This window comes from Mobula birostris, chromosome 7, assembly GCF_030028105.1.
Source record: "Mobula birostris isolate sMobBir1 chromosome 7, sMobBir1.hap1, whole genome shotgun sequence".
NCBI classification, from domain to species: Eukaryota; Metazoa; Chordata; class Chondrichthyes; order Myliobatiformes; family Myliobatidae; genus Mobula; species Mobula birostris.
The window spans coordinates 153,996,180-154,004,132 of NC_092376.1; the positions used below are offsets into that span (position 1 = coordinate 153,996,180).

At 44.4% G+C, this 7,953-nt stretch overlaps 1 protein-coding gene across 1 annotated transcript in view; it reads right to left on the reverse strand.

Moving 5' to 3' along the window:
• LOC140200860 (organic cation/carnitine transporter 2-like) overlaps window positions 1-7,315 on the reverse strand; it is a 52,878-nt gene extending 45,563 nt beyond the window's left edge. The window contains exon 1 of the mRNA XM_072264493.1: window positions 7,273-7,315. The gene's annotated coding sequence lies outside the window, so the exon portion shown is untranslated. The remainder of the gene's footprint in view (window positions 1-7,272) is intronic.
• Between the last annotated feature and the right edge of the window lie 638 nt (window positions 7,316-7,953).

Here is a 7,953-nt window from a genome sequence, read left to right on the forward strand (position 1 = left end):
TCGTAAACTGACTCACTTCTCCATCTATTCTTACAGCGACAATGTGTTCCCAGTACAGATTACTGATTAGGTGGAGGTCTTTCGAATCTAGATCTCATCACAATGGCGAGGCATTGGGAGCAAGGGTGGACCCAAATGCAAGACACATCTTGTGAGGTTACTTAGATTTAGTTTATTGTTCGATACCATGAGAGCAAAACAGTAGCAGGAATAGCAAACAGGATAAGGACTCAGGACTATGACTAGGCTGGGACCAAGGGTCTGGGCTTGGACTCGGAATCAGCTCCCAGAACTAGAGGAGACATGAAGAGGCTAGGGTATGGACTCCAGCCAGAGACTGGGCAAGGACCCAGTACCTGGGTCTTGCCTTGGGCTAGGACCCCAGAACCAGGCATGGACATGACATGGGCTAGGGAGAAGAGGAACATGGAAAACAGAGCCTCGGTCTCGGGAGAGCAGGTACATGGAACCATGGACACATACACAGAACAGAGAGCCGGGACCCCTCTTTGGGTACAGGACATAGGGCTGGGACTCATGACCCTCCGTGGGGCAATGGCAAGATGGCCTGACTTATCCCACGGAGGCTTGGACAAGACAAGACAGAACATGACCCTCCGCGGGGCAACAGCAAGATGGCCTGATTTGCCCCACTGAGGCAAGGACAAGACAAGACAAGACATGATTCCCCGCGGGGGCAACAGCAAGATGGCCAGACTTACCCCCACGGAGGTGAGGACCAGACAAGACAAGACATGACCCCCCTGCGGAGCAATGGCAAGACAGCCTGACTTACCCCACGGAGGCGAGGACAAGACCAACATGAATGAACACCAGACAGTACCTATATAGCTCCAGTGATGGAACTAGACCGAAGTGCAGGCGGGAGCTGCAGATGAGGGCTAGAGGTGAGAGGGGCAGAGAAGGGATTCAGACAAGGGGGTAGGACAGGAATCACAGACCGCCAGGGCCAGGACTTGACTCAGAACTGGGAAGCCGCCAGAGCCAGGACTTGACGGTGCTTGAATGCCGCCAGGGCCAGGACTTGACTTTGTGCTTGAATGCCGCCAGGGCCAGGACTTGACTTGGTGCTAGAATGCCGCCAGGGCCAGGACTTGACTTGATGCTTGAATGCCGCCGGAGCCAGGACTTGACTTAGAGCCTCCAGGTAGTGGCGAGCTCTCGACTCGGCCCGGGAACAGTAGACAGCGGTTCTTGATTACCTCCGGCGGGTTAACTGACGGACCCACCTCGGTGAGGAAACTTTGCAGGCTCACTTTGGCAAGATAACTGGACAGGGTTGCTCTGGTGAGGAAGGGCGAATTACCGGCACTCGCTTCGGCAGAGACCAGGCTTGCTACGGCCAGATGACATTGGCACACCGTACCTTAGATGACTTTGCAGATGCTCCCACGCCGAACGGCTGAAAGCCGGCGACTATAAACTACTGGTTCAGCCGAGTGTTAATTGCCTCTAATCACCAAAGTTGAGGGACACGGGATAACAGGGAATCAACGGTCCGGATTGTAACATAAACAAGGTAAATTTAAAGGGACCCTGATCTGGACCATAACAGATCTAGAGTTTCCAGTAATATTTCAAATAACTTATTGTGCTTCACTTTATCAAATGCTTTTCTTGTAGTCAACAAAACAAACAAACAAATCCTTTTGCACTTGAATAGCTCGTTCTGATAGTATCCTTAATATCAATATTGCATTTCTTGTACCTTTGTCTTTCACAAAACCACATTGTTCTTTGCCTATTTCAGCTTGTATCTCACTTTTAGCTCTTGTCATCAAAATTCTTAGAAGTATCTTAGTGATATGACTCATTAAACTTATGGTCCTATGTAATTCACATTCTGTTGCTCCAGGTTTCTTAGGAAGAGTGATAAATACTGATTTTTTATATCTCTTCTGGTATTATTCAAGTCTCATAAATGTCATTGATTAAATCAGTGCCATAAGGGGTTGCTGGTGAGCGGACCCAAACGCAAGACACAGACACTGAAGTACTAGGAACAGGACTAGGAGTGTCAAGCAAGCAAGGGAAGTGGGGAAGAAATGACGCTGGACAAGACACAGGCCCTGGACGAGGCTAGGATATAGGGCCTGGGCTAGGACTAGACTAGGAAAGTGGGATCTGGATGAGGAACTAGGAACTTAGAACCTGGACAAGGACTCCGAGCCAGAGACTGGACAGGGACCCGGAACCTGGGACTTGACTCAGGCTCGGACCCCTGATCTAGGCGTGGACAGGACATGGCTACAGGACGAGGAGTGGCAACAGGACTGGATGTGAGACTCCTGGACAGGACGAGGGAACCCCAGCACCGGGCTGGGCAAGGTATTCCTGGGCTGGGCGAGACACATTGACAGGACGAGAACACGAAGCCTTGACTTGATCGAAGGAGAACAGGAACGCAGAGCCTTGGTCGTGAGAGAACAGGAACATGGAACACAGAGCCGGGACCCCTCCTTGGGAACAGGACTTGGGGTTGGGGCTCATACACAGAATGCTGAGAGACAGATCTATACTCAAGTGTGCGGCAAACGGCTGGACCTACCCAGCAGAGGCGAGGGTACAAAGAGACGGTTCCAAACAATGAAAGACAGTTCCTTATCTAGACACAGCAAGGCTCTGGTCTTGCTCTGGCGGTAGAACTTGACAGCGATACAGGCAAGGCTTCAGGCAGAGGCTTCAGAAGGAAGGGGAAGGGAAGGGAAGGGGACAGTCCAGCAACTGAAGCTGAACCCAGAAGCTGTTTAGGTAGCCAGCCCAAAATGAGAAACATGTGCTTCAATTAAGGCACACAACAGGACAAGGGAAAACGGGAAAACCTGGAATATGGATCGATGAACCTGACCGTGAATCGGAATGCGGACTTAGAACATAGAACGTAGAATAGTACAGCACAGAACAGGCCCTTCAGCCCACAATGTTGTGCCGACCCTCAAACCCTGCCTCCCATATAACCCCCCACCTTAAATTCCTCCATATACCTATCTAGTAGTCTCTTAAATTTCACGAGTGTATCTGCCTCCACCATTGACTCAGGCAGTGCATTCCACACACCAACCACTCCCTGAGTAAAAAACCTTCCTTTAATATCCCCCTTGAACTTCACAGCTCTTACCTTAAAGTCATGTCCTCTTGTATTGAGCAGCGGTGTCCTGGGGAAGAGGCACTGGCTATCCACTCTATCTATTCCTCTTAATAACTTGTACACCTCTATCATGTCTCCTCTCATCCTCCTTCTCTCCAAAGAGTAAAGCTCTAGCTCCCTTAATCTCTGATCATAATCCATACTCTCTAAACCAGGCAGCATCCTGGTAAATCTCCTCTGTACCTTTCCAATGCTTCCACATCCTTCCTATAGTGAGGGGACCAGAACTGGACACAGTACTCCAAGTGTGGCCTAACCGGAGTGTTATAGAGCTGCATCATTACCTCGCAACTCTTAAACTCTATCCCTCGACTTAAGAAACCTTATAAGCTTTCTTAACTACCCTATCTACCTGTGAGGCAACTTTCAGGGATCTGTGGACATGTACCGCCAGATCCCTCTGCTCCTCCAAGTATCCTGCCATTTACTTTGTACTCTGCCTTGGAGTTTGTCCTTCCAAAATGTACCACCTCATACTTCTCCAGGTTGAACTCCATCTGCCACTTCTTAGCCCACTTCTGCATCCTATCAATGTCTCTCTGCAATCCTCGACAATCCTATACACTATCTATAACATCACCAACCTTTGTGTCATCTGCAAACTTGCCAACCCACCCTTCTACCTCCACATCCAGGTCGTTAATAAAACTCATGAAAAGTGGAGGTCCCAGAACAGATCCTTGTGGGACACCACTAATCACAACCCTCCAATCCAAATGTGCTCTCTCCACCACGACCCTCTGCCTTCTGCAGGCAAACCAATTCTGAATCCACCTGGCTAAACTTCCCTGGATCCCATGCCTTCTGACTTTCTGAATAAGCCAATTCAGCTTCATGGACCAGAACATGACAATCAGTAAGTTTTTCAATTCCATAATCTTCAAGGGCGATAATTTGTTCTATCACTAATTCATCAGGACCTGCTGCCTTTCCTATCTTCATCTTATTTATTGCATTACGAACTTCAGATTTTAAAATACTCGGATCTTCAATGTTCTTCTTAATTTCTGGGTTTTCGTCTCGATCGTCTTCAAGCAATTCCTGAATATACTCAGTCCATCTGTTCATAGTCTCATCTTTTTTCCATTATAATTGTATTGCTCTTTGCTTTCAAACATCTACCTGAAGAACAGAGGAGCTTTTTACCAGTGATATTCTTGATTTGTTGATGTACCCTTTTTGGATCAGTATTAGGGATTCTTTCTAGTTGCTCACGTTCCTGGTTTAACCATTCTTCTTTGGCTTTTTGACATAGGCTTTTGACTTTTTTATCTAAGGACTTATATTCCATCGGATTTGCTTTCTTCCGTCTCCTTTCTTCCATTAGATTTTTGATTTCATCTGTCATCCATTTATTCTTTGTGCTTTTTTCTTTTTTAGGAATCACTGACTTTGCTGATTCTACCAAGGCAGCCTTCAGATAGTTAAACTTCATTTCTACATGTTTGCTATCATCTTCAACAGATTCTATTTCTACACTTTGAAATCTATTCATTACTTCAATTGTAAATTTTTGTCTTATGTTTTCTTCTTTAATTAATTGTGAGTAGTCAAGGGATTGTTCAGGTTTTTGTTTCTTTAGTCTTTTAAGTTTTACTTTTATGTGACATACTACTGGGCTATGGTCACTATTACAATCTGCACCTGGATATGTTTTGCTTTGAGTCACTGAGTTTCTGAATCTTTGGTTTATAGTAATAAAATCAATTTGATTTCTGGTGCTATCACCTGGACTTTTCCAGGTCCACAAGTGTCTTGGATAGTTTTAAAAGTAGGTATTCATAATTACCTGATTATAGATCTTGCACCATTCTACCCATTCTCACCTCTTTCATTTCTTTCCCTTGGCCAAATTCTCCTATGGTATTTCCATCAGCACCTTGTCCTACTTTAGCATTTAGATCTCCCATGACAATAACAATATCTTGAGATTTGCATCCATTCTTTGCTTGTTGAAGCTCTTCATAGAATTCATCTATATCCTCACTTGTTCCATCTGTTGTTGGTGCATATACCTGTATAACTGCTAAATCAAATGGTTGTCCCCTGAATCGAACAAGGAGAGTTCTTTCTGATATTGCCCAATATCCTAAAACACTGATAGTAGGCGTAAATAATCTGAGAAGCTGCATAAAATCCCATGTTACCACTGAGCTCCACACGTACTCATGGTCTGCAGGTTTCTGTCTGTAAAACTGGCATGGTATGTTGACACCGGAATGTGTTGTGACACTGCGGGCTTCCTCCAGCATCTCCTTGGATAAGGCCATTCAGCCCATCAAGCCCACTCCGCCATTTTATCATGGCTGATCCCGTATCCCATTCAACCCCATACACCTGCCCTCTCAACATATCCTGAGCAATCAGGAATCTATCAGCTTCCACCACAATACCCATAGACTTGGCCTCAACTGCAGTCTGTGGCAGAACATTCCTCAGATTCAGCACCCTTTGGCTAAAAAATTCCTCTTTACTTCTGTTCTAAAAGGTCGCACCTCAATTGTGAGGCTGTGCCCTCTAGTTCTGGATACCCCTACCAGAGGAAACATCCTCTCCTCATCCACCTTATCAAGTCCTTTCAACATTCAGAAGGTTTAATTGAAATCCCCACGCATTTTTCTATATTAGAGCAAGTATAGGCCCAAAGCCGCCTAACGCTCTTCATTTGTTAACTCCTTCATTCTTGGAATCATTCTCATGAACCTCCTCTGGACTCTCTCCAAGAGATATGGGGCCCAAAACTGTTGACAATACTCCAAGTGCAGCCTGCCTCGTGTTTTATAAAGTTTCAGCATTACCTCCTTGTTTTCTTTTATTCTATTTCACTTGAAATAAATGCCAACATTTCATTTGCCTTCTTTACCACAGAATCAACGTATGAATTAACCTTCCAAGAGTCTTGCACAAGGACTCCTAAGTCTCCTTGTACCTTTGTACCTTTGTCCCTTTGATTGAATTTTCTCCCCATTTAGATAATAGGTTCTTACCACAAATGACACATTTCTCTGTATATTTCAATGCCATGTGATAAATAAATCTGAATCTGAATAACATTTTGGAATTTGCAGATGAAGTTAATCATTTAGCGATGATGTAAATATTGGGCAGGATAGAAGTAATCCGGATGATATGTATTGTGTCAGCAACTGAAATGGGTAGATATAGTAACCAATTTAATAAAATTAATAATTTATATTATTGAATTTTGTTAAGTCTGAAGTGGTGATCTGGAAGACACAATATAAAAAGATTTACAGTCTAACATCATTGAATTGATAGGATGAATGTTCTGTAAATGGCAATCATAAGATTTTAAATCCTGTGGTTGTCATGTTGGTCTGTTAACTACTCATTTCAGTTCATTTCCTTTTCCCCCGGGCTCCTTGATTAGGGCACCTGACCTTCATCCGAACTGGCAGGATAAAAACCCCAGCTTACAGCTACTCTGGCCTGGTCCATCACCGTAGCCAGGGCAGTGATGAATGTTCCGAGCCGCCAAGAATAAGGGACTGTCTTCATGAGCTCCTCCGTGTCAAGATACATATTGTCTGTTGTTGTTTGTTTCTGTTCGTCTCGTGTCCAGCTGAGTGTTGCCGGCCATTTTTCTGCTGCCCTGAACTGGGATCCGAATGGTTTGTCGTCATTTTGTTTTGAAGGCTCTGAATCCCAGTCCAAGTCAAGGCTCCGAGTCCCAGTCCAAATCATGACTTCATGTCCAGTCAAGTGATTGCTGGCCGTTTGCTGCTTCATGAGCTTCTCCGTGTCAAGATACGTATTGTCTGTTATTGTTTAGTTTAGTCGTCTTGTTTCCAGCTGAGTAGGTCCGGCCATTTGTCGCTGCTCCAAGTTGGGAATTCTGTCCCTCTGTGTCCAAGTCCATGTCCAAGTCCAGGCTGGAGTCCAAGTCAGGTCCAAGTCTGTCTCCGTGTCTGTGTCCTGCACGTGGGTCCGCTTCTTCTGCTTCCAATCGCCGCGCATTGCAACAGTGGTGCTTATTTGGAAAGTGGATATAAAAGTGTAAAGGAAACTTTCCTTTGTAAATATGGTTATTAACTTCAAACCAAAGTGCTCAAATACTTTATCAACCACAGCTTAAGTCTCACCTGCTAAGTCATGTTCCAGCATTATTCATTCAGAATGATGTCACAGCCTTGGGATGGTTATGTAGGAGAATCTTCCCAAAATTTCTTTCTTTCTAGTTATTAATTTTATGATTTCTGGGCAATACTGGTAGCAGTAGCATTTGCTCCCTATCCCCAAACACACCTGAAAGAAATAAGGAAGTTCAAATCCATGCAAATATAGATTATACCTAGATAGTCTTTTTTTGCAGCAAAATAGCTGATTTTGTGTCTGTATTTTAAAATATTGAAGAGTTTTGTTAGATAATAAGAAGCAGGATATGGAATGTACTTCCTGTTATAAGAATGGAATCCAAGTTCCAAAGCTGAATGTACATCTACCCAAAGATGTGTAGTTTGCAGATGCCTGAAGAAAAAGCTGGGTTACGGAATTAAACTGGGAGTTTATTTCAAATATTGCCACCAGCGCAATGCACCAAAACTAAATTGCAGGAAATAATCAGCAGATCAGACAGTATTGGCAGATAGAGAAAAAGAATTAATGATCTACTGAAGTCCGCCTGAAACATGATCTGTAGTTCTCTCTCCATTAACCAGCTAAGTATTTATAAAATGTGTGAAAGCACAAGGACAGCTTTTATTCTGCTGTATTCACACTCTTGTTCAAGAAGATGGACTCTCACAATCTGTCTTGATGTGATC